Source organism: Taeniopygia guttata, chromosome 1 (assembly GCF_048771995.1).
Source record: "Taeniopygia guttata chromosome 1, bTaeGut7.mat, whole genome shotgun sequence".
Classification (NCBI taxonomy): Eukaryota; Metazoa; Chordata; class Aves; order Passeriformes; family Estrildidae; genus Taeniopygia; species Taeniopygia guttata.
In genome coordinates this window covers 94,505,354-94,530,331 of record NC_133024.1, presented here as the reverse complement: position 1 = coordinate 94,530,331, position 24,978 = coordinate 94,505,354, and the positions used below count along the sequence as shown (strand labels likewise).

Below are 24,978 nucleotides of genomic sequence, written 5' to 3'. Positions count from 1 at the left end.
CCGCTACTTGCTGCCTTGCGGGGGCAGATTTCGCCTTAGAGTAACGGAGCCGGGGCTGACGAGAGCTTGCTCTGGCTGGCGGAGGCTGAGCGAGGCTGGGGTGGCCGTGGGCAGGTTGGGCTGAAAGCCAGGGAAAGCGGGTAGGGAGCAGGACGGGAATGCAGCACAGGGCTGAGAATCCCCCGAGGCCGGGAGCAGCCGGTCTCGGAGGGCAGGACGGCGCTCGGCAGCCTGTAGAGCTGCCTTCTCCAACTGATGAGCCTGTAAACCACTCTGACAGTTTTCTCTTAGTTTTGGTATCAGTGGACTTTCTGGTTTGCAGGATTACTCTGTAGATTGATGATTCCCGTGCTGCAGCTCGATTAGATCTTGATGTTTGAATAGTCGCTATAACCAGGACAGTTTTTAAGTCTGCTCTTAACTATTTGCTGAATCAGAACTCTCTGGTGAGGAATAATGGAATATTTAGGCATGGGACTTAGTTTTTGAAATAGTTAATATGAGTTATCACACAGGAAACAGTTCTGGATATAGGTGAATCCCTAGAAGGTGTGAACTGGAGATGTGTGGCTTCTTTCTGCAAAACCTGAATTGTTGCAGAACAAGACTGCAACAATTGTTGCACCTGAAGACTGCTGTGAAGTTTGATGAATTACATTGTGTTTCCAAGAAACGTGCACTTATAGCCTCCTTCAGGGCTATAAGAGGTGAAGGTGATCTACGTTTACCTTTTAAAACAAAAATGGCTATGCTATGAAAAACAGTGAGTGATTTGCATTTAGATTTTAGTTGCATTTTTAACTTAATCACTGAAATCTCAAAGAGCCTGGGGATACACACACACACACACACACACACGTGTGTGTGTGTAATCTTATAATCTAGAACCAGTTATTTTAATTTTGTTCTTAGACGTTTCAGGGAAGCTTTTTTCAGTTACTGCTGCTCTTTATCAGAAGCTGGAAATCTTCTTCACGCAGGCAATAGGCACCTTAACAGGACAGTAATGACAATGATACATGTATGTACTTTCTTCTATTTTAAAAAGTTACATATAAAGTATATATTGTATTTCATAAATATTTCAGCTGCAAGGAATTAGACTGAAAATACTCTTCAAGTATTTTCCAGTACAGAGGTGTAAAAGTGACACTACCTTGGTGATTTTCATTATGTGCACTTCATTTCAGAGGACTTCAGTATGTTTCAGCCTCTGAATACTATGAAATGTTTAACATTCTTGGTGAGCCTATTTGTTTCATGATAAGCAGTGACACTTGGGAGGCAAATAGGCAGTCAGGAGACTGCTTGGACTTTCCCAAGATTCCTAAATGTTTCAAGAAATTTGGAATAATTTGGGAGAAAGAGTGATACAAGGCATACACAAATTAGATTCCCGCTGCCCAACCTTCCTACTGTAAATCATCAGAATGAACAAATGTTCATATTGATGTTATCCTGTGTAAGAACCCCATAATTTTCTTATGAAATTTTTAATGTGTCACATAGTGTTCATTGGCGGTGATAAAATGAATAACATACATATTTCAAGATGCTACAGAAATGGCCCAAATGTACTTTCAAAGAGCAGAAATAAAAGTTTTGGTATTGAATATCTATTATTACTAACTTTTTTAGTGGTTGGTTGATTGCATAGTTTAGAATCAAATTTATAAATTTGATTGCAATTTTTAGAATCTGAAGCTTCAGGTTTGGCAAATTTTTTTCTGAACAAAGTAGTGTCTGCAAATGTACGTGACTATTTTTAGATGTTTTCACCTAAATCATACTGATTTTATAGGACAAATATAAATTTATCTATAAATAATGAGAAAAATTGAGCATTAAATGCATCATGATGTAAAGTGCCATGAACTTGCTTTCTGTAATTGACATACTTGCTTCTGATTAAGGGAGGTAGGATATCTTCTGATAGAAAGATTTCCAAAATCCTTGTCAGTGTCAAGTCCTTAAATGAGGTCTGAGGTGTTTACAAGGTTCTGACTTTGGAAACAATCCCAAGTGTTACCCTATAAAACCTGCAGCCTATAATTACTGGCTAATTCTTGTCTGTGTGGAAGTGTTACTGAGTCTGATCAGCTGATATTTTATCTCCCCCCTCCCTCTATAACATAATTGAGGCTGATTAAGTTGTCCTTGAGTTGCACCTTGATGTATCAGCTTGCTTTCAACACAGAAGTTACTGCCTCTGAACTGCCTGTGGAAGTCCTTCAACCCTTCCATTCAGAGTCCTTCTGTATCATTGTTTCAAAGGTTATCTAACACTGTTTTTTTCCTGCATTTCTAATCAATGCAATCTACTCTTTTTTTTTTTTTTTTTTTTTTTTATTACCTAATTTTTCCCTTTGCGCTCTTGGATGAAATCTTAGGGGTGATCACGCACTGTTCACCCGTCTGTCAGCCGCCTTGTTCTGCATTTCTAATCAATGCAATCTACCCTTCCCTTTTTTTTTTTTTTTTTTTTTTTATTACCTAATCTTTCCCTTTGAGCTCTCAGATAGAATCTTAGGAGTGATCACGCGCTGTTCACCCATCTGTCAGCTTCCAGCAGGCTCCACTCTGTAAGGGTCTGTCTGACGCCTCCTCCCAAGGTCAGGTCAGCTCTGTGCTGCCATGTGCATCTGCAGGTGCATGCCTCAACCTGCAGCTCAGCTCCATCCCATCTCTTCCCAAAACATGAGGATCATTGAGTCCAGTTCCTGCAGAACTTCTGAAAGCTGGAACAGAGGACTAAGAGCATTGTCCAAATGCTACTTGTACTCTAACAGCCTTGGTGCCATGATGACTGCTGGTTCCAGTGACTGATCACCCTCTCATGTGGCTTCCTTAATTATCATAGTTGATTAGTGGTGCATTGTGTAGTAGAAATCAGAGGAAAAGGAATAACTACATCTTAATTTTTGTTGTACTGCAGTACTTTTTTTTTTAAAAAAGAACAAAAAAAAAGAAAAAACCACAACAAAACCTCTCAGCACTTCAATTAAAGCATTACACTTCTTAAGTAAATTTTCTACTTGATTTCCTACAGCAAATAATGACATTAAATGCTTGGTATAGTAGATTGCTTTTTCTTAAAATGTAGTAGTCTTTTCCTACAGAAGAGTACTGTTCTAACTGCTAGTATGTGGTAGATTTAAAATATTAAAATATTTTAAATAATAATTAATTAAATATAATAATTAATTAATTAATTAAAATTAATTAATTATTTAATAATATTAAAAATATTAAACCTACTTATGCACTTATCCAACACATAGTACAGGGTTAACAGATAATAATAATAGCAACAACAACAACAGAAACTAGAGATATTTGATTCCTAAATAAATCCTGTTGTTACAGTTGTACAGTTTAGATCCTGGCATTTTAGCATATTTTAAAAGCATACAAAATCAATGCTAAAGATATAGAAGGAAAAATCTATTTAACTTGTATAAAATATACATCTAGTGTAATGCCCCCCAGGATCTATCATATAAACTTACTGCATAGGTTTATTTTTAAGCTATGACAAGTAGTTTTGTTATATAATTGTAGCCAATAGCTACCCTAGTATCAAAACACAAATAGGATTGAATGTTGCCTTTGATGATCTGTGCTTAAACTTATAGGGGTCTGAAAACATTTAAAATTCTCTACAAGTTACATGTGTAGTATTAACCTTTTCCAACTGACAAATGAACTTAGGAAAATGGCTGCAAAGATAAGATATTTCTTCTTATTATGCTTAAAGCTGAACTAGAGCTAAACTAACATACAAAGAGCATGACACTTTAGTATAGGAAGTTTACTCATGTATTTATTTTTGTTTAAATTTCTCTTTGCAGTAGGGACAGTTTAATGTAAACTATTATACTTGCCAGTGCCCCTTAGTGTTGGAAAAGTGTATCTTTACATGAGATAAATCAGTGTGTTCAAATATGAGAGATGGTTCCTAAGGTAGCTTAATTTTGCAAGACACCTTCACCATAACTCAAAGTCATGTTGGACTGCACAGGCTTGTGACCATTTCCAGAGGGATGAAAAGCAGTAAAGGCAACTGAGATCAGAAGTTGCTACTTTTGTAGCCACTGTCTCCTTTGTGTGAAGACTGCTGTGTTTTGTGCCACTTCTAAGGCACTTCTGCATAGCTGGCCAGACAGGTCATCTCTGGTCTATAATACAGAAGAAATTAGCTTGCAGTTAAATTCGTTGTAGTGTTGCGAGATTCAGAAGACTTTCAGCATGTTTTCTTTCTCCCCAGTGTTACCTACTCATTGTCACAAGGTCAGAAGTCAAAAATGTACTCTTACTTTCATCTTATTGCACATGTTGCCTAGGAGATGGCTGTTACAAGAAAACTGATGAGAGTTCCATGGTGGAGTTTGCTTATGTGCATGCTCTCTTTTATTTAAAACAACTTTATTTTTTTTCTTCATCCAAGCAAATAATCCCAATTCAATTAAACATCACTCCTCTCTAGATTGATCTATGTTATGCCGTAAGTGCAGGAATTAACCTTCTTAGGCTATAACCTGGAAATCTTTGTAAGCCTATTTGCTGCTTCTTTGTAATGGAAACTTACTTTCCTGTCATTCTCACTTACCATCTGATTTTGGGAACAAAGAGGGAAGGGAAATATTCTCTTGCCCCTGTGTTCAGTATTTGAAATTTGTTGCAAAAGTAAAGAGATTAATGATATTATTGGATTAGAATACCCTATTGATGCTTCATGAGCAAATCTTGGACATAAGTAAAACAACTCCTCATTGAGAATTAACTAACCATAAATACAGTAAATAAGATTTGTCATAATGCTTGAAAGCTATCATTTTAATTTAATGGCAAGAGCATAACAAACATGCTAACCCAGAGTCTGACTTCTCTTATTCCCTTGATTGATTTGCCCATCCACATGGTTGCTTGTTGTTTGTGGTTAGAATAATCCAGAATCAGAGCAAGTTCAGCATTCTACAGGGTTTTTTTTCTGGGATTTTGGTTTTGACTTCTGTGGTGGCTACCACATTTCAAAATGCCATGGGCAGCATTAACGATGATTTTTTTTTTTTTTTTCTTGAGAAATTAACCAAGGAATGCTCCCAAGATGAAAGATCATTGAATTGATTTTAATGGTGTACAGGAATTACACACAAATGCAATGTATTTTTGGTGCTTGTTTATGAGTTGCCCCAGACCCAAAACATTTGGTTATAAAGTAAGAAGAAAAATAAATAAAAAAACGAAACTGCATGCCAAGCAAGTTAATCCCAAGAATTTTCCAATTTCCTTTTCTATTGTTTTCTGACTGCTACGCACCTGCAATTATATAGAGAGCCTGTAGTAAGTGGAGAGGAATGTTTTGAAAATGCTGGGAGTGTAAAAGTTCTGTTTAGTGATTTTAGAGGTGCATGCAGCAGTTTGACCATTTATAAAAATTAGTCTCTTCCTATGCCTAAAAGCGGATTTTCAAATCTGTTTGTAGATGATAAGGATTTGTTGCATACGTAAACTGTCATGTGTATAAAGTTCCAATTATTTTGCTTTGAATGTAAATAATAAGGTGTCATAAAGGGAACACAATTTCACACAAAGAAAAGGTGCATAGAATTTTCCATTATAATAACACAATTTCTAGCTGCTGTATTCCAATTTTCTTCTTACTTAAGAAGAAAAACAACATTAACAACCCAGGATTTATTATTCTACATACTGGCAAGAGTTACACTGTACCATCTTGGATCCAGCTCTGCAGCTCTTGTTCTGAGTAGCTGTAATTCATTCATGTAGCCTTGTTGTGAGTTGGCTAATTGGGCTCTTGAGAGTGGAATTTTTCAGAACATCTTAATTTGGGCAAGGTGGTCTCTGAATTCTGCTGGTATATTTTCTCTGAGACACGATCCTGCTCTTCAATACTGCCATTTATACTTCTAATAGAGGAGGAGGAAGGGTGATTGTGGTTGCTGTTATTTTTAACTTTTTTTCTTCTATATTGGCAACAGACCCTAATGGAGATGATAATTTTCACACTATGACCATTGCTCTTTTTAAGACCAGGAACTATGTTAACTAAAAATACAGAATCAATTAAGCCAAATATCTTCTCCTCTCAAACTTTATTGCATTCATTTTGTACATCTCTGGCATGAAGTAGATACTGCTAATGATTGTTGCTGTTCCTATTATGTGTTTATGTACATCTTTGTATTGATACTAATTTCTTTCACAGGACTACTGAGAATTATATAACCAAGATAATTTTTGTGGCTTACAGTGGTTCTCTCAGAGGCTTCTGACCTTGTCTTATCCCTTTTTGCCCTGCTTTGATAATAATAATAAAAAAATTGTTCTGACCTGAAGTTTATTGAGGTAGTGTTAACCTTCATCAAGATTTTTTTTGTATTTATGGGAAAACCATCCCGTATTTTTTAATCTCTGGTTTTTGCTTCTTTTGCTTCAATAACTGGTGAAGAATGTATCTTTTCTAGCTCTTTTTTTAATGGCTGAAAACTTTTTTGAATTTTTTAAGCAATATTTTGTTTCTTGAAGGGTTGCATACCTGTTGACAGTATCAATCATTGCTGTCTCCATGTATGTTTCCTGTTCTTGTGCAGCTTATAATAATCTTTTCATTCCTCTTATAATGAATACCATATTCAGTAGTAGTTTGCCAATATATCTGATGCTGCATTTTTGAAAAGCTTTCATCTAGCGTACATTGCTCTTTCTCATGTACTTTTCCAAGCTATTGTTATATATAATAGCTGATGTATTGTTAAAATGTATTCTTACTTTTCTTCCTCTTCCTCTTTCTCTTTAGAGATATATGACATATTTTTGTAAAAATCATCAAATAAGTACTGATAGACTGTGTCTCATGAAGGAAGTTTATTTCTAGTTCTTGAATGGTTTCCTTCGGGCACTGTGGGAAGAGATAGGATAGAATTAAGTTACAGGCTGTGGCACGAACCTGCAGAATGACATGGTGGCACAAAGGAGCACAGGGTGGCACAGAGAGGCTTTCTCCACCTGACTTTGGGGGAGTAGGTGCCGCATGGCAGAGCCCTATGTAGAGGAGCCTGCCAGAAGCTGACAGACGGGTGAACAGCACATGATCACTCCACAGAAGGACATTCGGAAAGTGTGTTGCTGGCATGGCAACATGGGATAGGTCATGTAGTAAGAATTACCATGTAAGGAGATGCTGTGCCTTGACAAAGTGTATAAAACCAGCTTGTTTCTTTCAATAAAGGATTCAGATTCCCTGGCGGTCTGGGTCCATGCTTCAGTTGTTACAGGGCACCACTTACAGGTTAGCACTCCAAACATTGCTTTTTTCTCCGCTGCTTGTTTTTGGATTGCCTCTGACTGTGTGTGGTTCATTTGGATAAGTTTCACAGTTTGTCTCAGGGTAATGTAAGGCATTTAAGAGGAAAGCCCACTTTATTATTTGTCAGTCCAGTCGTTCTGTCTAACATCGATGTGAATGCGCTCATGACCTTTGTCATTATATAATGTGGGCAGTGTTACAGTGTCTCATTCTTCCAGCTCATTAATGTGTGCTCTCTGACCTGCTGTAATAGGGGCCCGTGTCACCTTTGCTCTCCACAGGATGGGCTCGTGCTAGCCCTTTGCAGCAGCCCTGTGCTTGCACGTGCTGCACTCACTGGGTTTGCTGCCAAGCTGCTCAGCCCTGGGCATGGATTGTCTGCTGTGCATAAATGAGTTCACTCAGGTTCTCTCTCACACTGTCATGGTGTACAGAAAATAGCCTGTTTATGTCAGGACATCTTTTGAAACATTGTGTCTTCAAAATTATCTTCTGCTTTAATCACTCCATTTGTGTTTAATGTAAGCTGACACAGAGTACCTACTCAAACTAATAGAATATTCTTTTATTTAATTACTGACTAGTAATAAGTGGGATTATATTTTTTGGATTGAGATGTTTTATGAGTTTGACACTGGTACTGGTCATTTGCTTTCTCTAAGCAAGAGGAAAAAAATTGTACTAGAAGGATGAAGTGAAAGATAATGTGTGTCTAATGCAAAAAATCGGATTATCGTGTATCAGAAGGTTTGAAATACAAGAAATTAATGGCTTAAGGTGGAGCATGAGTATACTGAGATATATTTAATTTGAATAAATTATTCTATGGTAAAGATATTTCTCTTTGTTTGTTTTGTCATTTACATATAGTAACCTCCTTTGAGCTATCTCTTCAGCGCAGAAGAGTATACTAATGCATGCCTGTAAAGTGACATAACCTTGGATAAAGTCAGAATTCTGCTACAAGTTCATTATTACAAAAAATTACACCATGTGAAATGGTGCAACTTTTCATGCTAGGAGTGAGTCTTCTCTATAGCATTATATTACTACTGGGCTAACAAAATGTTCTTTGCTTTATGGCTCAGGGGAGATGGAGCCATAAAGAGCTTATCACAATGTAATAAATTTCTAGTCTTTAAAAATTAAAAAACAGTGTTTCATGGGGAAAATGAAAGTATTTGGGCCACTGAGGTATTGTAGTCTCTCTAATTGCTATTCTGCTGCCTAATAACTTTCACTGTTATTATTGTTGTAGATCATATTTTTATTATATTTATCCTTCTACCATTTTTAATTTAAATGTTTTTGTTTTTCATGGATGAAGGCATCTAGGAGTAAAGAGCGAGAAGGAGTGTTGCTGTTCTGGTTTGTGTATTCTAAGATAGCAAATGTTTTATGTGTCAGTTGATTGCAAATTCTAGAGTATTGCAAAATTTAATTCCTTGTAATGTTTGAATCAGAGTTCATTTTGCATAGTTTACTGTTTATTATGGCTTTGCCTTTCTCAAAATGGAAGTGAACTATTCCCCTTTATTCTTTTGCAAGTTGGTTTAGAGAGCAGGTAGTGAGTATATGGAATTAACAGTAACAAGATAAAATTCTAAGTTCTTAGATTAAAAAAAATTGCATCTATATACCTTTTCTCATAAAGTTTCAATTGTATTTTTTTTAAATAATAATAATAATAAAATAGTTCTATTTTAGGGATTAAAAAAAAAATCAACTTTACTTCCTAATTGTATTCAAAGTTTTAAAGAACTTTTGATGTATGATTTAGCTGCCTATTACAGGAGTCTTCATACCTTTAGAAACATCTGCATCTTTCAATAACCTCACATTGTAACCTGCAAAATTTCTGGGTGGCTGTGAACTGTCACACACAGCCTCTCTGGCCCAGGCTGGCCCCTGAGCTGCTGTCAAAGGAGAGCTTTCTGCAGTCTGCTGAGGAACCACTCCTGCTGTCTAGACCATCCCTCTCCTAGGGAAAGCAGGATGGTGGAGAAAGGTGACAGTCTGCACATATATTGGGAGAAGACTTGAAATAGCATGTGACATGAATGTTTCTAGGTCCTAGGCTGCACATATAGCCTGTGATTTCCAAAATCTATACATTGGACCCCAAGGAGTAACTACACTTAGTAATGGCAGTGTTAACAGTGTCTTAAGAGTTTATACTTCCACATGTATGCAAATATACTTTATACAGCAGTTTTCATATGGCATCTTGGTCTCCTAGGGAGTGTTTTGCCTTTGCTTGCTTCTTGGGAGGTGTCATAACATCAGAATTTTTTAAATTTTATGTTTAATTTAGATTGCTCTAAATTCTGCAGTTATTAAATATGGATATATGGATATCATTCCTTGGATATGTTATGTTAGTGTGGATTTTGTCTCAAATACTTTTCAAAAATAGAAGGTCTTTGAAATGTTCATTATAGAGTTAGGTTTTCTATATTGTTAATTCATTTTTTGTTCTAGGTATCTGTTTCTTTTACACACTCGAGAGCTTTTTAGATAATATTCCTTATGTTTGGAAATTTTCCAGTGCTCTACAAAACCCTACAATTCCTGTTTAAAGTTTTAGAGATACAGGGGATGTCTTTTTATGTGTGTGAATGTATATACAGGAGAGGATTCTTTCAACTTAAATAAATTTTGAGATAATGAGGAACTCTTCAGTAACTCTGAAGTTGTCAAAGAAAAATGCCTTGAAGATATGTCAAAAATTTTGTGAAGAAGTCTCTTAGCATAGTGGAGATCTAACAGTAAAACTAGATTATAGGGCTTATGTTTATTAAACCAGGCCTTGTTTTTCCCTAATCAAAACTCCTGGCCTCAAGAGTTGACATTTCAGGATCTGTAGCTGGTACCTGTCTGCATTATACTGGTTAAAGTGCTGTTGACACAAATCCCCTGCCTCTCCCATAGGCAATAATGCAAGATGTGTTAGCAAATTTTTCCCTCCTCATTCCCCTGGTTCATTGAGAAGGGGCTCTATGTTCTAACGTAGACGTTTCTATTAAGTGGAGGAAAAGGGAAACTATTCTTTATCACAAAACTGTGGAAGTTACTCCTCTCTTAAGCCATTCCCTTTTCTAATACTGTAGATCAACATGGGAGAGATTAATGTTTTCTTTTTCTTTGTTGTGTTATAATTGCAGCTTTCAGGGACTAATGTAAGTATTCCTGTTTGATCCAGATGTTTCTGTATTTGTATGTAAGGAAAAAAGAAGGCAGAGTACTTTTTTTCCCCTGGGTACTTTTCGGTAGATACTTAGTTTACCTTTCTCTTCATCCTATCTTATATACTGAAATTGTGAGTGTCAGTTCTCTGCTCTACATTCTAATTGTATGTATGAGAAACTACACTGATAGACTAAAATTCCTAAATATGGCTCAGGAGACTTAAAATGTGAAAAATACTTTCAGTACCCATTCATTCTTTCAGGGTTGGATCCTACGTGTACCTTTCTTCTCTCATCCTGTTCCTTTAAAGTGTTCTTGTGTTGCGAATTAAAAACAGGCTTGATTGAGAGAAACAAAAAACCAAACCTCTATAAATTTAGGTTCAACTGAGATTTGATCTGATTTTCATAGAAATTATTCTCACTACTATCTTGAAATTCTCATTTTATCTGGGTCATCTTAACTTGGCAGCTGACTTGATAGTGCATATAAATAACTTTTCCCAAATCCCATGTTCTTTCTGCCGTTCTTTTTTTTAGAGGAGAGCATCATAAAAATACATAATTCAGAAAGACTGTATTTATGACTCGTTACAAAGTGCCCAATATCTAGGTGGTGTAGGATATCAAAGGTGTAATATGGAGTACCTTACAGATGCTGCATTTTCCGTGGGTAGAAGTAAAGGAATTGGTTACAATATCCTGTAGTTCTGCTTAAATAATGGTAGCTACTCCCTTCCTTCAATCTATAAAAAAATGGTATCGATAATGTAAGCCCAGAAGCATAAATCATATATTCAACAAAATATTTTACAATTATCTATGATTACAGCTATTGTATAACTGTACTTAATGGCAGTCTAATTTTAGAAAATGTATTATCCACTTTAATTGTCTATAGTGGAGCTTTGGAAACAATTGCAGACTACCAAAGAAATTATTTTTTCACAGAATAATGATCATGATGTAATTTAATCACTTTAGTACTGACAGTATAGATGCTTCCTATTCCCAGTTCATAAGCTACTTAAGCTCCTCTGTGAGTCCAGTTTAGGGAGTTAAAATCTCAAGAGACATGATAGATTTTCTATAATTAATAATTAGGGTAGAGAGTAATGTGAAGAAGAAATCCCACTCCTGAAGAAAACAGCTTTTTTTTTTGTGTGTAATTTCAATTTTATTTGTTAGTGGAAAAATTTAAAACTTGTATAGAATACAAGTTCATAACAGAATTGAGAGCCTGACAGCCCTGTAGCAATACCACCATGGTCTGTGTCAACCTCACACAAGGAGAAAATCTCCAATCTCCTTGCTTATGACAAGGTCAATGACTAAAGCAACCCTTTGGATTAGAGAGTTTAGACAGCAGTGTGTAGTCAGTAGTGTGTAGTTCTCTTTTCCCTGGTTGCAATGCTCTATGCAATTGGACTATTTCATTAATAGTTAGATTTGCTTTTCAGAAAATAGAAGAAAAAAGGTATTTCTGTTTGTTGATGGATTACCAAATTTGCCTTTTTGTGCAAAGTTCTTAATCTCTTAGAAAACTACTACCCAGAGGTTGTTAGAAAGATGTGGCCTAGAGTCTGTGCAGCTCTTGCAGAAAATAAAGGTCTTTGGCTGACCAGGTGTTTTATTATTATTGAACCTGTACACCTCATAGCTATTTTTTCCTTACATTTAGGAAACATGTAAGCTACCCTCTTTAACTGGTCATGCAGCTCTAACTATATGCCTAGGATGTATTCTAATAGTTTAAAAACATAATGGGTCAAAAAGTATAGGACTTTTTATCTAAAAGTCATTAATTTCAGTGGCTCAGCTGAATGTATTCAGCAAATAAATCAGATGCTTTTCCTTTTGCTGATTGTGTGAGAAAGGTACTGGATTTTTTTTTTCCTTCTTTAGTTTTCAGATAGAGTGAAGGTTTTTTACTTTATTTTTGTAAATAAAGTAAAAAATCTCTTCTATCTGATTATTGAGCATATAATTTCCCAGCCTGTCTTTTGCAAGCAATGTTACAGTGAAACTAAGAGCACCCCAGTGTAGTAACTCCTGTGTCAGGCTTATTAAATTTCAGCCACTGGAGAGTGAAGCTGTTTGTGTCTCAAGGTGTAGACTTTCACCTCAGCTTGCAGAACTGAGGCAGAAGGAAAGAAAGATGGAGGGGAAATGGAATGACTTCTAGTTCAGTTCTCAGTATCTCTTTATTTTTATCACATTACTCATACAGAAGAATGAAATGATGGACTGAATTTTCTTGCACTCATTCAGTCTCTGAAGACATTTTTAAATTTCATTTAGTAGTATACACAGCAGTGTTTCTTGTAACTCTAGGCTCTCACTCAAAACAGAGTCATATCATATTTCCATTATGCCCAGAACCACTCTTTAGCAAAAGAAGATTCAGCCTCTCCCCTTTGAGATACCTAAAAATATAACCCTAATAGCTACTGTCAGAGAGTCTCCTTCTAGGTTTCCATTTCTCCTGTAGTCCTCACGTGAATTGGGTTCCCTGACATGTTTGTGAGATTCTCTCTCTGAACCTTTTTGTAATTACAGTATTCTTTCAGGATTATACTGTAAATAAGTTTTATGTCTTTGATACTGTTTTATTATTTTTTCCGGTTTAAACAAAAGATAGTAGTATTTAGGTTAAATACATGTTGCTATTTGAAGACCTTATGCTATTTCAAAGTTTTCATAATGTGCTAAAATAATACAAGGTCATTTTGACTCAAGGATGGGAGTCAAGATTTCTTGATCATCTCCTCTTTGCCAAGAAAGGGACACTCTCAGAGAAGCTTTAAAAGCTAAAGTATTTTACTTGAAAGTGGTGATTGGATACAGTACTTCATCCTTTAGGTACCTGACGCGTGCCAAACTTTTAAGTGTTGTCTGTGTCACTTTCTCTACAATAAAATAATTGTGTGCAGTTGTTAAGATCTGATTATTGAGACATACCTCCATCCAAATTAAGGTGCAAGCAGGATCATACACCCAAATCAATAGTATGGATTTTATTTAACAGTAAAATGTGAGGTAGAAAGATAAAAAAGAGAGGAGGGAGAGACAGACAGACCGACAGACAGATTAAGCAGAATGTAGAATGGGCAGTGCCCCATGAATCCAGCATCATCTCATTGGTCCTTCTTCATCCTGGGCTTCTTGGTGGTGAGGGTCCCAAAGTTGTTGAAAAATTTTCATTATTTATACATTTTAGCAAACAAAGGAATCGGTGTTCATTGGCTACATAGTTCTCTTATTCTATTGGTTAAATGATTCCTTCACTTCTAATGCTAATTAATCCCATGCTCAATCTTTCTGGGTTTTGAGTCAGTGGGTTCTAATCTCCCCCTGCTGGATTTAGTCTGAGCTGATTTTAGCAGTGTTGCTCAGTTAGCTTTCCTTGTCCATTACCAGTGATATAGTCTTCTCCTCTGGGTTTTTTTACCTCCCTATAGTCTGAGATAACACTCAGACAGCAGTACCACCTTTATCTTCTCTCAAGTCCCTGTCAGGTGGCTTGATTTACAGTCCAAGTTCCAGGAATCAACACAGGTATATTTGGGGGATACACCTTCAGTGGCTGCAGATGAGCGTTTGCTTCTTTACACAGTTTGCCACAATGGGTGAAGTCCTTCAGTGATAACTGTTTGAGGCAGACAACCAAAATTTTTACATCCTTAGAGCAGCATGGAGGTTGACGAATTTTTTTTTGCAGATTAATCTCCCTAGGGTGGTTTGAAACTGAGGTGATTTGGAATCCTTTCACAGGTATTTTACATCTGATATTTAATTTTGAAATGTTTCTTCCATTACTTACTTGAACTGTAGTTGATGCTATTTGCTATTGTTTTTTCAGGCTTCCTAATCAATCTGCATCTGCTATATTAAGTAGAGATTTTACATGATGGTGGGTAAAAATTTTGGGCAGTAATTTTCATGACAGAAGGCTAACTTAAAATATTCTGGTAAAATATTCCAGTTAATCTGGTAAGATTTTCTAGTTAATGAAAATTAATTCAATCTATTTTTAGTGATGTAATACCTAAACTAGTTGTAGTTCTAGCTATAGAACTGTAGTTAGAATTAATATTAATAAATAACTAGGTTAAGTTCTATACTAGTATTACTAGATAGACTGAAACGTGTCTGCAGAGAGGCTAAAGCTTTTCAGCAAAATTTCAGATACATACCATTAGGAAAACTATGCAGCTCTTCAGCATCAGGACTGAGAATTAGTGTGTAAATACTCATGAAGAAAATGAATGCTGTTAAAAATCTGCTATTGTGTACTAAACTCTGGAAGTGGCAGTTTTTTGGGGAATATTGTTACAAAGACTTAGTACTGATACACTGTGACTACACTTGAGTGACTGGCCTAATTTCCTGTGAACAGACGTTCTCTTTGCCATATGAGGTGTTCTCAGTATACAGCAACTGCCAGACTGTGGTTTATGTTCTGGAGTACAAACGGTATTTCACCTCAGAAACACAAAAGCATTGTGTGTTGGATGGGGCTCTGAGCAACCCAATCTAGTGAAAAGTATCCCTGCCCCTGTCAGGGGGATTGGAATAGGTTGTATTTGAAGGGTCCCTTTCAACCCAAACCATTCTATGGTTTATGTACCTATCTCTCACTGGGTTCAACAGGACTTAGTTACAAGTTTCTATGGCCAAATATAAGTTTTATTTCATCCAATCTTAAGCAAGCTAATTATATTCTAAAGCAAATTGCAGTCTTCTAGTATTTCTGTGCTTTTACCAATGGTGTTGGGAAACAAAGAGGCCATCATTTATGACAGTTCTAACTTTGGGTGGTCTTTTTCTGGACTATAGGCTGTATTTGATCTAAGACTCAGTTAGAACTTGCCTCTGGTTTACTGTCAAGTCTGGAGGCAGGACAACTCTTGCTGTTGTGTGAGGCCTTTGAGTACTCTGTGAGACTAGCCCTCTATTCTGATCCTCAGTCCCACATGGGAGGTGAGGGCTGTGGTCACGCATCTTCAGAGAAGCCTATGGCTTTCCTGCATGGAAGTTCCCTGTTATGTTGTGTTGGAAGTTCCTTTTATTGTATCTATAGAATGGATTAGAATTTTCTTTACAGTTTTCAAACAGTCATTGCAGCTCATAAAACAGTTTTCAGTTCACTGTATCATACTTGCCTCATGAATCTCAAAGGTCTGATTCTTTTTTGGGTATTTTAGATTATGGTTAGTATAAGGAGTGCTTGGTATGCAACTACTAAAGAATTATTGTGACCAGGTCTTCTGCAGTATTTCTGTCACTTTGCTCTTTTATGTAGATAACCATTATGAAATATCCTCAGTCTTGGAAAACCAAGCCATTTGATGATGTGTGGTTTTCTTCTCTTAGTGTTATTACCACAGAGAAATCACTCCATCAACAGATTTGCCTCAAAAATTCTAGGCATTCTTGAGTGGTGGACTCAAGAAGAGATTGTCTTTATTAATCTGTAGTTCTCTGTGCCTTCTCTGTGGTAGTATGTTTGATACATTACCACCATTAAATTTAGGACATTGTCTAAGGCCACAGTAGAAATGTAATATTTTGTTGGGTTTTGTTGTTTTTTTTTTTTTTCTGTTGAAGTCACTCTGTCTTTTTAAATGTTTCCACTGCTGACAAAACAGACATTTTGAAAGTATTACAGAAAGTGGTTTAGAAACATGTAACGCTGAAAGTCAAACATCTTGAATTTGCAGCTTGATCAAGTCTTTATATGTATATATAAAATCTCTCTGAGAATATATGTATATATTCTTAGAAAGATGAAAGCTTTCTGAGAATAAGGAAATTGGTATTAGGAGAGACCTGTCATGTGCTGAGGAGAATTTTCCCTGTGGCCTCATTTTGTTGTGTTTCTTTTTGAGGAAGGAATAAAGTTTCCTGACCTGTTTTTTCCCCTTTCATAACAATTTTTTTTTTTTTTCATTTCTGCTCTGTCAGGTTGTGGGTTTAACAGAACAGCTCTGGGATGTCTGTTTAAGGAAGATTATGTTTCTTATAGATAGCTCTTCCCAGAGAAAGTATGTATTTGTATTTGGTTTTGTGTGGCAAGGTTTTGGTAGCAGAGGAGTTGTGTGGAAGGGCGGGCTACAGGGTTGGCTTCTGAGAGAAGATGCCAGAAGCTTCCTCAATGTCCAATGGAGCCAATGCCAGCCAGATCCAAGACAGACATGCCTCTGGCCAAGGCTGAGCTCATCAGCAACAGTGAAAGCACCTCTGGGATAACAGATTTAAGAAGGTGAAGAACACCTGCTGAACAACAGCAGCTAGGACAGAAGAGCTAGAATATGTGAGAGAAACAGGCCTGCAGGCATCGAGGTTGGTGAAGGAGTCCTACTCCTACAGAGGAAGGAGCAGAAGAGATGTATGATGGACTGACCACAACCTTTCTCTGTTCACCTGTGCTGCTGTAAGAGAGAAGGTAGAGATGTTAGGAATAAAGCTAAGCCCAGGAAGATGGCATGGGTGTAAAGGAAGGTTTTTTAAAATGTGATGTTATTTCTTATTCTTCTGCTCAGATATAATTTCCCCAAATTGTGTCTGTTTTGCCTCTGATGGTAATTGGTGGGTGATCTCTCTCTGCTCTCATTTTGACCTGTGAATCTTCTATTATATTTTCATTCCTTTGTCCAGCTGAGGAGGAGAATGACAGAGTAGACTGGGGCTTGGCTGGCTGCCTGGCCCAACCAGGGCCAACCCACCAGACTTAATAAAGAAGAATTAGCTATTCTTCTGCTGACTTTGATAGCACAGTGACTTTTCTGGTTTCATCTACCTTGAGGGGGAGTGGTTTTATAGAAGTACCTTGGAGCATCTAATTTCAAAACAACTTTTTAAACCTTGTTTTGCATTCCTTGGGCCAGTGAACTGCTGCTCTGTGTTTTCCTCAACATCTCGAGAAGATGAGGTACCCTCTTGGTGAAAGGCAAACTTCCTTGTGAATATGCTATAAACTGATAGGGTGTTCAGAGCTGGTAATTGCTCCCCTGGTTGAGAACATTGCTTTTATAAATTTCCATGATATAGTAGCTCATATACTAATGACAGTGTAGCTGTTGCCTGACTTGAGCCTCCCCATACACATTTTAAGAAGCTGTGTCTCTGTAGACTGTAGATTTCTACCCAACAGGTTTTTGCAGGCACCATATCAAGTGCTGTTTGCATAGTTCTGTCTTTAATAGTTAAGAGCCTAAGAAAGTGTATCAGGCAGTTTCTCTTAATCAGTAGCTTTTCTATTTTTAAATTAATGCGATGCTGTCACATAGATGTTGCTTAATAAGTACAGTTTTAGAATGTTTTGTATTAAGTCATGTATATTGCCTTTATATTTCAAAATTTGATTCCCTCACGCTCTGGAATGGAAATACAGATTTCTCCTTATGTTTTCATATGTTGTTTTGTATTGGTGCCAGAGTATTGTTTACAGCTCCACATCAAAAAAAAATTGCATACTTTATTTGTGAACTGTTTCTTTCACTTCACTGTGGCATTAAAAAAGAAGGATCAGGTCTATATATGAATGCAAGATAGAATTAAGATATGTCTGCAGTATAAATGTAAACTAAAAGGCTTTTGAATTTTTTCAGAAGCTTTTTCTTTTCCCCATAGAAGTACCATGTTTCTCTGCTTGTAAAATGAGAAATTGTCTTCCTCTGTAGCTGCCATTGAAAAATTCTCCTAGAAATATAGGCCACCCAGGGGAACTACTTGATACTCATTTGGGAACAGTTTCATGCAGCTGCTGTTGTTTGAGAATCAAATTTACTTCCTTTTTAAAATGGTTAGCAATAACTTGAATTCATGGTAGGATCTCTCAGATAAGGGCAAGCAGACTGACAGCTCTGAATTAGCCAGTAGCAACATGTTTCTCTGGACTTAGTAAAGTAATCACAATGCAACATGTTTGTCTACCTTGGAGTGTACTAATATTAACATGCAAATGGAAGGAAAAATAAGAAATAGGTTTGCAAAAATTAAAGCTTCAGAATAGTTGTATACCTGCTTCTTGCTAAAATGAATAATGGATCTTTTCAATGAATGTTTCTAAGTGCTAATCAAAAACATAATGGTTTACAAATCATTACTCAGAAAAATTGGAAGCAGTAATTTTAATTTTCAGCAAATTATTTTTCTGTATCTTTGGAAGTTATGGTTTATCAATCATGTAAAATGGTTTAATAAATAACTTGTTCTTTGTAAGTAGCTTATGATTTTGAAGTAGCCGTTATTTGGTGCTTGATGTTTATTTTAATAGATACTTCATCCTTTAACTTCCAGGTAACAGTAAGATGAATTTAAGTGGTACTGGCTTTGAGAGTGGAAAGGTACAAGACATGAATATGACAGCAGCATTTCCCTTGGTTTGGTGGCCCAGACTGTCTTTAGGTTCATTTTGCCTGGTTGGGTACATCAGCCTTGACATTTAGGTATGGCTTAAATGTTTCACTTGAGCATGTGACCCAGACCCAGTCAGCAGGGGTTTACTAAGGGTAGGTCATGTCTGACCAACCTGGTCTCCTTCTATGACCAGGTGACCCAACTGGTAGATGCAGGAGAGCCTGTGGATGTTGTCTATTTAAACTTCAGCAAGGCCTTTGACACTGTCTCCCACAGCACACTCCTGGAAAAGCTGCAGCCCAAGGCTTGGACAGGAGCACCCTTCGCTGGGTTAGGAACTGGCTGGATGGCCAGGCCCAGAGAGTGCTGGTGAACAGTGCTGCATCTAGCTGGGGGCTGGTCAGCAGTGGTGTCCCTCAGGGCTCTGTGCTGGGGCCAGTTCTATTTAATATTTTTGTAGACAACATGGATGAGGGCATTGAGTCCTTCATTAGTATATTTGCAGACGACACTAAGCTGTGAGCTTGTGTTGATCTGTTGGAAGGAAGGAGGGCTCTGCAGAGAGACTTAGATTGGTTGGATGGATGGGCAGAGTCCAACAGCATGAAGTTTAATAAGTCTAAGTGCCGAGTTCTACATTTTGGCCACAAAAATCCCCTACAGCGTTACAGGTTGGGGATAGTGTGGCTGGACAGTGTCCAGACAGAAAGGGACCTGGGGGTGCTGGTCGACACCCGGTTGGATATGAGCCAGCAATGTGCCTCGGTGGCCAAGAAGGCCAATGGCATCCTGGCCTGCATTAGGAATTGTGTGACCAGTAGGAGCAGGGAGGTTATTCTTCCCCTATACTCGGTGCTGGTGACACCGCATCTTGAGTGCTGTGTCCAGTTCTGGGCCCCTCAGTTCAGGAAGGACCTTGAGATGCTTGAGCATGTCCAGAGGAGGTGAGGGGCTTGGAACACAAGCCCTATGAGGAAGTTTGAGGGAGTTGGGGTTGTTTAGCCTGGAGAAGAGGAGGCTTAGAGGTGACCTTATTGCTCTCTACAGCTTCCTGAAGGGAGGTTGTAGACAGGTGGGGGTCGATCTCTTCCACTGGGCAGAAACTACAGAACAAGAGGACAGTCTTAAGCTACATCAGAGAAGGTACAGATTGGAATTAGGAACAAATTTTTCACCAAAAGAATAATAAAGTACTGGAATTGTCTTCCCAGGGAGGTGATAGAATCACCATCTCTGGATGTGTTTAAAAAAAGACTGGACATGGTGCTTGGTGCTATACTCTAGTTGAGGTGTTAGGACATAGGTTGGACTTGATGATCTTAGAGGTCTCTTCCAATCTCATTATTCTGTGATTGTATGTATGAAAGCAGTGCTTATTTCCTCCTGTGGCAGTGAAGTGGGTATGTCTAAGATGATAAATTTAGATTACCTTTTTCTTCCTAAACAAGTTCATGGAAGAAATTGGGGAATACTACAGTAAAGAACTGAACATTCCTTTTCCTTGTGTACTTTCAGTGCTAAGCATTTTGAACCACATTCCTTTAATGAGCCTTTAAGTCAAGAGGCTCCAGGTAGATTTGTATTAATTGGCTAGTACTCATCTTGAGTTTCATTCTTTAAAGGACACATTTGCTGTAAAACACAGTTCTATACATGCACCATATAAAAGTAAATATATAAAAAATAAATGCCTGTATGCTCTATACATATATGTACAAGCATATAAATGGTTTATCTGTATACAAGTGTATGTGTGTACATAACATAATAGCATAAAAATGTCAGGGTATGTTAGAAAAACAGCCATACACCCTTAGGATGGATTGAAGAACTGAGTTTCATTTTCTGAGTTAGTGCTCTAACAGTTAGGCTAAAAGGTAATTTCTGTTGCCTGCCTTTCTCATCTCTACTTTTACTGGGCTGTTGTAAGTGATTTTGAGGTCAGCTGTAAAACTGCTGTATTTTTTTCCTTTTAGCCATCATGGGTGACCATAGTCATGCGTTTTAAACTAGGTTTCATAGTAATGAAAATGTGAATGGAAGAATGTTGAGGGGAAAGTGCAAAACTGACCTTTTGACACAAATGGCAAGACACTTGTCAGCTACAGATCATTTATTTTAAAAAAAGAAATCTCCTTCATTTTCTGTTTGCTTGGCTAACTCAGGAAGCTTCAGCTCTAATTCTTAAGTGGTTCTGGTGGTTTAAACTAACTTTTTCAATTTCAGACCTGTTTAGGCAGCAGTTGCATGCTTTCTACTCTTTTGCATTGATCATATTGGTTTTATCTGTCTTATTTGACCACTGATACTGTAAGACGAAAGTCTCAGATTCTCTCTGAAAGAAATAAGGGAGAAAAAAAGAATGGGGAATGAGTTATGAACAAACCTTTATTCAGTGATGTAAACTATTGGTTCCTCAGTGACCATTTTTGGTTTTGTGGGTTTTTTGGGTCTTTTTTGAGATGGAGCTGTCATTTATAAACTGTGGATAATAATACCATGACTACTTCTTTGTGTTGAGAGGATGTTCCTTGTTCTGTTCTAATTTTGCTGTTCAGAGGCAAATTGGTTTCCCATTCTTTTCTCTTTTCCTGCTTACCAAAATCACCAGTAGAATCTTGCAAATCTGTGGATATCCATGCGGCTTTTATCTTGCCAGTGATGCTTCCTAAAATTTGTGGTAGTCTACATACCATTTGGAAATGTGTTGAATGGCTTGCTGTTTGATACTCACATCCTCAGTTGTTGAAATCCATGTATTTCAAGAATTGGTTCATTTGTATGAATATGTAACTGAATGAGCTAAGAGCAGGTACTGTCTGTGGGTAGAGAGGCTGTAGAATGGGAAGATTGATGAGAGATCTTTTTAAATACAGAGGCTTAGCTGAAAGACATCCATTCCCTGGCTTTCATGCAGTGCTGCAGCATTTTTTTACTCCTGAGTCTCACAGACTTGACACAACTGGTCCATGAGCTGCTCAGCTGTGTCTTTTGTGCTTGGGAGAGGGCAAGGAAGAAGAACTCTGAGTACATGATTTTGCTGATATTGAAACAGGTGGGCAAAAGGATCAATGACTGAGCATGTGATGCTCTGAACTAGACAAACCTAGTGTTTCTGATGGGAAACCTGTCACTATTTTAGCTTTGCCTCTGCTGTGTTTAAATCCCATGTTCTTTAACATTGTTCAGTTGATACAATGTGGAGAATAAACATACAACACAAAGGCCTGTGTTATATCCTAATCCAGAAGTGAGAGAAAATGTAAATGTCATTACTATAAGTCTATATGTAGAGGAAATATCTAATCTTGATTGATCTAGTCCCAGTTGTCCCCATTTCAGCTCTTGTATAGATTTGTTTGCAAGTTAACAGTTGTTTCTACTGTACTAAATGCCGCCAAATTAGTTGCAAAAAGGAAAGTAAAAAATTCACACTTCTATAATTATATTCTGGTTTGTGATTATATTTGTCTCTTGTACCTCAGCTGAGCATTTTAGTAATTTTTTATGGTTTTTTACACTGTTGCATACTCTAAAGAGTTTATTGGAATAATGTGAAAGACTGATAGGAAAGCCAAATCATAGTTTTTAACACCTATGTATTCATTCAGTATTCATGGTGCCAAAATCTAATGAGTCTTTCTCAGTCCTGGGCCAAAATGTTGGTGAAAATGACTGACTGTGTCTAAATTTGGCTTAATTGAATACTGAAAATTCTGCATGTGAGTAGAAATCTGCCACACAGGTATGGACACAAGAAACCTGTTGCTTAACTTAAAATTCTTCTCTTTGGTGACTTTTATATCAAAAATAAAAATAATAATTTAAAAAAATCCTGTGTTTAGTTGTCAGGGGTCTGATTTTGAATTGCTGAAATATATTGAATGCACACAATTAAAATGTTTAAGATGGTTTAGGCTTCTAGCAGAAGGATAAATCATAGGTGTGTTTCATCTGGGAAGCTTAGTGAAAAACTGAGATGGGTTATTCAAACAAAGAACTCAAAACTAGTGATTAAGATGAGCTATGGCTAGAAAGAGGTTTCATGCCTACTAATCTCATCTACTTGATAAACTAGAGATTATTTTAGAATAACAATAACATAATATTCAATTAGAAGGTGTATAGCCTTCTAAAAAAAATGTTCTGTATTCATGAAGTCGTAATTTTCTGTCTTAAACTGTCTTTATGTATAAGTGATAAATGTGAGGCTTACATACTGTTTTGATGTTTGCTGTACCCCTAGCTTAGCTAGATCTTTACATCTAATTGTGACTCTGCAGAGCAGATCATGCACTCCATGTATTTACTGTGGGGTGTTTCCAAGTGACCTGCAGCTCTTCCTGAATACATGTCAGCATATTTTTGTGCCAGATCACAAATTGAATCATCCAGTGCCTCTGTCATTTTGGTCACTTTATTTGTATTTATCGTGGCTGGCTTTTACACACTCTAAACAACACCAGTGGAGCTGACTGTACTTTTATATTGACGAAGGGTCACTATAAAAATGACTAGAAGATGATATGTGACTAGGGAATGAATATTACTCATTCCCAGTGAAATGTAGCAAGCAGATGGACAGTACATTGTGCTGATAATGTCCATGTAAAAGATATTTCAAGAGATGAGAGCTAGAAATAAAAGGAGTATTTTGAAAACTTAAGCATTGCAGGAGCTAAGAATTCTTGCTTTTCCTTTCCATTATTAGAAGAGGCCACTGCCACATATGTCCTGTTGTGTTCTTAGTTTGTATTCTTGATGGAGGCTAGCAGCTGGGGCTGGATTCACTTCCTGAAATATGTTAGTGTGACACACTTGGGATGCTGTAGGGCATCATCTGGCTACTTATGCCATGAAGTGTGAGTCTTACCCAAATGACCTTTTTAACATTGTGTGGATGTCTTGGACATACCAGAGTAAATACCAGTAGGTTCTTGTAATTGGGCACTTGAGTTGAACTTCTAATTCTTCTTGCTTGTGTCATTTCATCAGTGGGTTTTATTCATGTATGGGAGCTAGATATGGTTTGGTTTGTATAGTAGATCTATAGCAGTATGAAATTATACTTCACTGATATATTTAAACTCTGATCAGTCCTTTGAACTGTGTGTGATTTCTTTCTTGTTACAATGCAGGGTGTACAATCTTGCAGAGTGTACCAGCTGGCATTTTTAAGCAAAATTGAGGAATTTTTGTTATTGTTCTTTTTTTTTTTCTCCTTTATTGTGTCAGCCAGCTTAACACTTTTCAGAGCCCCTTTGCCTGTGTTTCTGTTGTGATACCTTTCCTGTGTGTTTGAGGGGTCTCCAAGCTCCCTTATAATTTTTTTCTCTTATGTGTAGTTGTTTAAGGAGCTTTCACAAAGAGTAGTATCGGTGTTTTTGCCTCTATTTTTAAGGTAAGAGGTTTTTGTGAACCCTTTGGTGCTCTGTTAAATATTCCTGACAAGTATGTTGGATTGTCATCTGATCTTTTGGCCCAACATCCCCTCTAGTTACTGAGAGGAGACATGGACTAGAGCACTCTGAAAGGTGGCAGAGAATCTATTCTGCACTGCTGTAGGTTCACACGATGGTGAAATGGCCCCTGTGTTTCTTATTTGCTTTCAGATGAGACTCATCTACTGATCTCAGGATGACATTACTGTGGTGAAGGAGGGAATTTTTGTCAGACTGCAGGGAAGATCTTGGCATCTGTTGTAGTCATGGGCTCTGTGCTTGTTTCTTCAGACTGTCTTCTTCATAGTGTCTTTGTTAAAGCTTAACATTTAATCACTCCTGCATAATTCTTATGTATTCAGAAAGTGATGCAATATCCACATGAATAATTTCACTCTTTTATTATCTCCGTTAAAAATATTTTACATGGCAAAGGATATGTTGATAAGTGAAATCCCTAGTTTAAATAAATCTGGTAAGAGCAACTTTTTTCTTTTCTTGCTTTTGCCTTTTATTTCTAAAGTGATGGCAATAGACATATCTTTAGAGATACAGAAGGCAGAGACATGCCTGAGGAGGAAATTAAAGCATGGTTAACAGCAGTGGCTGGCTTTTCAGAAGAGACTACTAAAAAATATAAACAGACTGGTAGAAA

At 37.1% G+C, this 24,978-nt stretch overlaps 1 protein-coding gene across 1 annotated transcript in view; it reads left to right on the top strand.

Annotated features, from left to right (window-relative positions):
- PUDP (pseudouridine 5'-phosphatase) overlaps positions 1-24,978 on the top strand; it is a 64,343-nt gene that overhangs the window by 461 nt on the left and 38,904 nt on the right. The window lies entirely within an intron of this gene.